Genomic DNA, 7,500 nt, shown 5'->3' on the forward strand with positions numbered 1-7,500 from the left:
ATTTCAAAAAAAGAATAGCTTATTCCTCTGTATCTCACATGGGTTTCATAATTATAGGAATTGGTTCCATAACCAACATTGGACTCAATGGAGCTATTTTACAAATATTATCCCATGGATTTATTGGTGCTACACTTTTTTTCTTGGCAGGAACCGCTTCTGATAGAATGCGTCTTGTTTATCTCGAAGAACTGGGGGGAATATCTATCCCAATGCCTAAAATTTTTACCATGTTTAGTAGCTTTTCAATGGCTTCTCTTGCCTTACCAGGAATGAGTGGTTTTGTCGCAGAATTAGTAGTATTTTTTGGACTAATTACTAGTCCAAAATTTCTGTTAATGCCAAAAACACTAATTACTTTTGTAATGGCAATTGGAATGATATTAACTCCTATTTATTTATTATCTATGTTACGCCAGATGTTCTATGGATACAAGCTATTTAATGTTCCAAACGCAAATTTTGTGGATTCTGGACCACGAGAACTCTTTATTTTAATCTGTATCTTTTTACCAGTAATAGGAATTGGTATTTATCCAGATTTTGTTCTCTCCCTATCCGTTGACAGGGTAGAGGCTCTCTTATCCAATTATTATCCTAAATAGGTTTGCTTTTTTTTACTCGTCTGCTCTATTAATGCAGAAATAAGTAAAAAAGTATATAATGCAGAAATAAGTAAAAAAGTATAATTAGATCTATCTCGAATTTTTGAGAACCCTTTGATAAGGCGTTCAAGGGGTTCTCAAATAAAACATAAAAGTAAAAACCTTCATTTCATGAAGGTTTTATTTTATGTAATCATTTAGGTGTTAATGTAAACGAACCATAACTATGTAAGCCTATTCCTAATAGATTTATACCAAAATAACAAATCCAAATTATAAGAAATCCTATCAAAGCTATAAGTGCAGAATTCGTACCCTTCCAATTTGGATTTGTTCTACTATGTAAATAAATTGCGAATATGGTCCAAGTAATAAATGCCCAAGTTTCCTTAGGATCCCAATTCCAATAGGATCCCCAGGCCTCATTAGCCCATACTGCTCCACAAAGAATACCTACGGTTAAAAGGGTAAATCCTAGGCTAATGACACGATAACTCCAAGAATCCAAACGCTCCGTTAATTGATATTTGTAATAATTTGGAAATGAAGGGACAGAGGTTCTTTTTAAAGCACTTCTTTTTGCATAAAAATATTTAATATCACTAAAGAAAAATGTTTTATTTAAAACATTTTTTTTCTTTTTAGAAAAGAAATGGAAATTATTTCGAAATCTAATGATTAGAATAGCGGCAGATAATAAGGATCCGCACAAAAGAGTTGCATAGCTTAATAACATCATACTGACATGCATCATTAACCACTGAGATTGTAGAGCAGGTACTAGTATCGTGGATTGATGCATTTCAGTTAAAAGACCCGATGTGGCAAAGCCTTGCGTTAAAATAGTACTTGGCGTAGTTATTGTGCTTAAATCATTTTTAGAGTTCTGTATTTTAGGAATGGTATGAAGAATATACAGGGCCCATGAAAGGAAGATCAATGACTCATATAAATTACTTAATGGAAAATGTCCCGAGGAAGCCCAACGAGAAACTAAGAATCCTGTTATAGAGAAAAAAGTAACTATCATTCCTTTTTCTGACGAATCGCGTAATCCTCCAAGTTCACGAACTAATAAGGTTATAAAATGAATCGTAATCACAATTGAAATCGTTGAGAAAGAGATATGAGTTAGTATATGTTCTAAAGTTGCAAATAGCATAAGGGGAAGGTCCCATTACAAAATTGTAAATTTCGAATTGATTTCTAATCTATTGTATTCTTTTTCAAGAATGCCGCCACTCGGATTCGAACCGAGATGCTTGAGCACTGCTTCCTAAGAGCAGCGTGTCTACCAATTTCACCATGGCGGCTAACTTCAAATAATAGGTAACTTAAAAGAATAATAGCTATTATCTTGGGAATCGTCGATATTGGGAAAGTCCATAAAATTTAGGAACATTAGAGTTTTCATTAAAATAGACTTCGTTTGGTAGTATCGTTTCCATTTTTTTTTTTTACAATAAACTCTTGCTTTGCCCAATAGAAACACAAACACTGCTTGAAAGAGTTGGAACTTCTTTTTTCTAACTTGCAATTATAGAACTAATTTTTTCTAATTAATTTCCCCTTTACATTTTGAAAATTCTTTCAATACAATGAAAAAAATCCAAAAGGGTTTCTATTTAATGATGAAATTAAAATAAAATGGATAAATAGAAAAGGCTTTTTGGATTTTTTAAAAATTTCTAGAATGAAAGTCTTTATGCTCTTATTAATAAGATTTACTAACCTTATGATTTTGGAGAAGATAGGTGGAAGTTGTAAGTCCTATTGTAAGAATACTCCACTTTTCATAATTTTCCTAATAGAATATGAGGATTCTATTAGGAAAATTATGAAAAGTTCATTGATAGGAAAAGAATACTTAGCACACAGTATACCAAACAAAACTTTTTTTTTCTTGTATATATAAGATAAGAGGGGTTTTTTGTTCTAAGAATATTGTACCGAGTAATTCGACACATAAAAGTACATTCAAAGAAGAATCCAAATTATTAAATAATTGGAATTCTTTTTTGATAAGTCAATTCATATTATTCCAAAATCTTATTATTTGTTTGTTGCCCAGAAAAACCCTTTGGTTTTGGATGCTCATTACCGCTCGAAAATGATCTTGATTTTACTAAAGAATAAGATTGTACTATGGAAAAATAAGTCTTTTTCTTCCAAATATTTTTACGAATACGCTTTTTTGACATTGAAGTACGTTTTTTTGGAACTGCCATTCAAAAAGGAAATTACTTTTTTCTAGTTGTATGTGAAAGACATCTATTGCTGCAAATCAATCCTTCTTTCTTCTTTTTATTAGTATTTATACTTAGATACTGAAAGATACTTAAATTTTGAATTATTTTTTACTTCATTTTGTCTAATGCGGATAAGACAACAAGAATTTTTTAACATTTTTTCTTTATATATTTTATACTTTTTTTTTAATAATATAGAATATATAGAAGGGTTTCTCATTTAAATCTATTTATATCTATTTATATATCAAGTATACTCCATATATAGATATATGGTATGGAAGCCTATCCCCCATATAAGATAAGACGGGGGGATAAAAAGAAGGGAAAATGAAAATAGTTAATTAAGTTCAGAATGGTATTCCATAAAGGAAAGGAATTCCAATCAAAACAAAAAAATACTGAGTCTCTTAAACAAGACATTCTAAAACTTAGGTAATTTATAGTCATTAGAATTTTAGTTCTATATGAAGTAAGGACTATTCGATAATTTCTTATAAACATAGGTTTTCATTGGAATTCACTCAATCAGTTAATTATGGAACAAGAGAGCTGTTTCATCTTTGTTTTAAAGAAATATAAAAATGAATTATGAATAGAAAGTAAAATGATTCCACTTTTTTTTTTTTATTTTTATAAATATCTTTATTTAGTTAATAAAATAACTTCGTTACCTAGTTATTTTATTAACTTTTTTAATTTAACCAACTAAACCCATTCTTAATTTTTAATTATTTCAATGAGATAAATTTTGGAAAAATTAAGAATTTCAGTATTTTTTCTTATTCTTTTTATTTATTCTTTCAGAAAGAGATAAGAATTGGTTTGGTGAATCGGAAACAATTTTATAGAAAAATTGAAGTAAAAATTGAAGTAAAAATTGCAATTTCTTTTCTTATGGAACATACATATCAATATGCATGGGTAATCCCTCTTCTCCCACTTCCAGTTATTATGTCAATGGGATTTGGCCTTATTCTTATTCCGACAGCAACAAAAAATCTTCGTCGCATATGGGCTTTTCCTAGTGTTTTACTCTTAAGTATAGCTATGGTATTCTCAGTTCAACTGTCTATTCAACAAATAAATGGAAGTTCGATCTATCAATATCTATGGTCTTGGACCGTCAATAATGATTTTTCTTTAGAATTTGGATACTTGATTGACCCACTTACTTCTATTATGTTAATACTAATTACTACTGTAGGAATCCTGGTTCTTATTTATAGTGATGGTTATATGTCTCACGATGAAGGATATTTGAGATTTTTTGTTTATATAAGTTTTTTCAATACTTCCATGTTGGGATTGGTTACTAGCTCCAATTTGATACAAATTTATTTTTTTTGGGAACTCGTGGGAATGTGTTCTTATTTATTGATAGGCTTTTGGTTTACACGACCAATCGCAGCGAGTGCTTGTCAAAAAGCTTTTGTAACTAATCGTGTAGGGGATTTTGGTCTATTATTAGGAATTTTAGGTTTTTTTTGGATAACAGGTAGTTTAGAGTTTAGGGATTTGTTCAAAATAGCTAATAACTGGATTCCTAATAATGGAATTAACTCTTTACTTACTACTTTGTGTGCTTTTTTATTATTCCTTGGTGCAGTTGCGAAATCCGCACAATTCCCTCTTCACGTATGGTTACCCGATGCTATGGAAGGGCCCACTCCTATTTCGGCTCTTATACACGCAGCAACTATGGTTGCTGCGGGAATTTTTCTTCTAGCTCGACTTCTTCCTCTTTTCATATCTTTACCTTTGATAATGAGTTTTATTTCTTTAGTAGGTACAATAACACTATTCTTAGGAGCTACTTTAGCTCTTGCTCAGAGAGATATTAAAAGAAGCTTAGCCTATTCTACAATGTCTCAATTGGGTTATATGATGTTAGCTCTAGGTATAGGTTCTTATCAAGCTGCTTTATTCCATTTGATCACTCATGCTTATTCAAAAGCTTTATTGTTCTTGGGATCCGGATCCGTTATTCATTCAATGGAACCTCTTGTTGGATATTCACCAGATAAAAGTCAAAATATGGTTCTTATGGGCGGTTTAAGAAAATACATTCCAATCACAAGAACTACTTTTTTATGGGGTACACTTTCTCTTTGTGGTATTCCACCTCTTGCTTGCTTCTGGTCCAAAGATGAAATCCTTAGTAATAGTTGGTTGTATTCGCCCTTTTTTGGAATAATAGCCTCCTTTACTGCAGGATTAACTGCCTTTTATATGTTTCGGATATATTTACTTACATTTGATGGGTATTTGCGTGTTCATTTTCAAAATTACAGTAGCACTAAAGAGAGTTCCTTGTATTCAATATCCTTATGGGGAAAAAGGATACCCAAAGGAGTGAATAGGGATTTCGTTTTATCAACAACGAAGAGTGGAGTTTCTTTTTTTTCACAAAATATACCAAAAATTCAAGGTAATACAAGAAATAGGATAGGATCCTTTACTACGTCTTTTGGGGCTAAAAAAACTTTTGCCTATCCGCATGAAACGGGAAATACTATGTTATTTCCTCTTCTTATATTACTACTTTTCACTTTGTTCATTGGATTCATAGGAATCTCTTTTGATAATGGAGGAATTGGTAATGGAATAGCAGAGTTAACCATATTATCAAAGTGGTTAACTCCCTCAATAAACTTTACCCAGGAAAGTTCTAATTCTTTTGTAAATTCATATGAATTTATTACTAATGCAATTTCTTCTGTAAGTCTAGCTATCTTTGGTTTATTCATAGCATATATCTTCTATGGATCCGCTTATTCTTTTTTTCAGAATTTGGATTTAATAAACTCTTTTTACAAAGGAAATCCTAAAAAAGAATTTTTAGATCAAGTAAAAAAAAATATATACAGTTGGTCATATAATCGTGGTTATATAGATATTTTCTATACTAGGGTCTTTACCCTCGGTATAAGAGGGTTAACCGAACTCACGGAGTTTTTTGATAAGGGTGTTATTGATGGAATTACCAATGGAGTGGGTCTTGCTAGTTTTTGTATAGGAGAGGAAATTAAATATGTAGGGGGAGGTCGAATCTCGTCTTATTTATTCTTTTTTTTATGTTATGTATCTGTGTTTTTATTCTTTTTTCTTTCTTAAGTTAAGGAATTTACAACAAGTCTCTTGCAAAAATAACTATCCTATCCCCTTTCTACAATCTCTCTATATCCTTGTTACATAAGGTAAGTATTGTATAATAGTTCGGTTTTCCGCGATTTTTTCCATTCCTCTGTGTAAATACCCTAATATGGGTTCACAATCAATAACATCCTCACCATCGAGAGTAACGATCAGTCGAAGAACACCATGCATTGATGGGTGTTGAGGGCCCATATTGACTATCATGAGATCTTTTCTTGTAAGCGGTAGACTCATATCCTTTCTTCCTTAATTCATTATTCCATGAAAATGGATTATTCCATGAATTCCTCAAAGCGAGGCTCATCAAAATGAAAAATCTAAGACTACTATAAGACTACTAAAAAAATAATAAAACAAGAAAAAAATTTGAACGATTAAATTACTGCTCCCGAATATTCAACTGACCGATTAATTTCTTATAACGTACTCTATTTTTCTTTGCCAAATAAGCCAGCAAACGTCGACGTTTTCCCAAAAGTCTTCGTAGACCTCTTTCCGATGAAAAATCTTTTTTGTGTAATTCCAAATGTGAAGCAAGTCTCCGTATCTTATTGGTGAAACTGAATACTTGAAATTCAACAGAACCCCTGTTTTCTTCTTTTTCTTCTTTAACCATAAATCCAAAAATTTTTCTACCTCCTTTCTTTTTCATGTATTTTTCTGATCAGGAAAAATACAAAATTATGTCAGTTATTTTGAAGTTATTCTAATCTCGTACACACACAAATTTGCAATTATTCATCTACTACTGGAATTTGGATTTATTTTATCGATGCAAATTGGATTTGGATAGAAGGGTACATTCTTTCTAATATTTTAGATAGAAGAAATGTTTCTTCTATCTAAAATATTAGAAAGAATTTTGCTGATTTATTTATTGCTATATGCAATTTATGGAATTGATACACCATTTAATTGATATCATTTAGCAAAATGAAACACAGCATATGCATCCATCTTTTGGCTCGAGAATTTCACGGGATAGAGATATGGTATAAGAAATAGACTATTAAGTAACTCTAAATGAATTGTGGATACATCTGTATCCTTAACATACTGAAACGATTGTCATTATTCGTATCAAACCAATAGCGATTCATACAAGCTAAATCTTCTAATCAATGGTGGGCCAATAATGAATTTTTTTGCATATGTATTAAGACGCTTGGCCTGATTTCGAAATTGTCCAGAGTTTTATATGTTGTTTTCATTGCAAAATGATGGGTCTCCTTCCATAACTTTCCAATTACGAGTACGAGAATTGAAAGACATGAAAATTCTCAATTCTCTACGGCGTCTAGTAGATAGAAACAAGAAAATCAGAAGAATCTTTCTCTCTATTCACTATCATTCCGCGTCTTCGACTTCTATTAGTTTCTTTTCTTCTTTAATGCAATAGCTATAGTTTGATATAAGAATCCATTTCTCAAAGTAATGGAAACCATTCTCTTATAGGAAATGGTTCGAAAATCGCTATTCCACCTTTT

The sequence above is a fragment of the Triticum urartu genome, unplaced genomic scaffold (assembly GCF_056163025.1).
Source record: "Triticum urartu cultivar PI428250 unplaced genomic scaffold, HENAU_Tu73 scaffold1869, whole genome shotgun sequence".
NCBI lineage: Eukaryota > Viridiplantae > Streptophyta > Magnoliopsida > Poales > Poaceae > Triticum > Triticum urartu.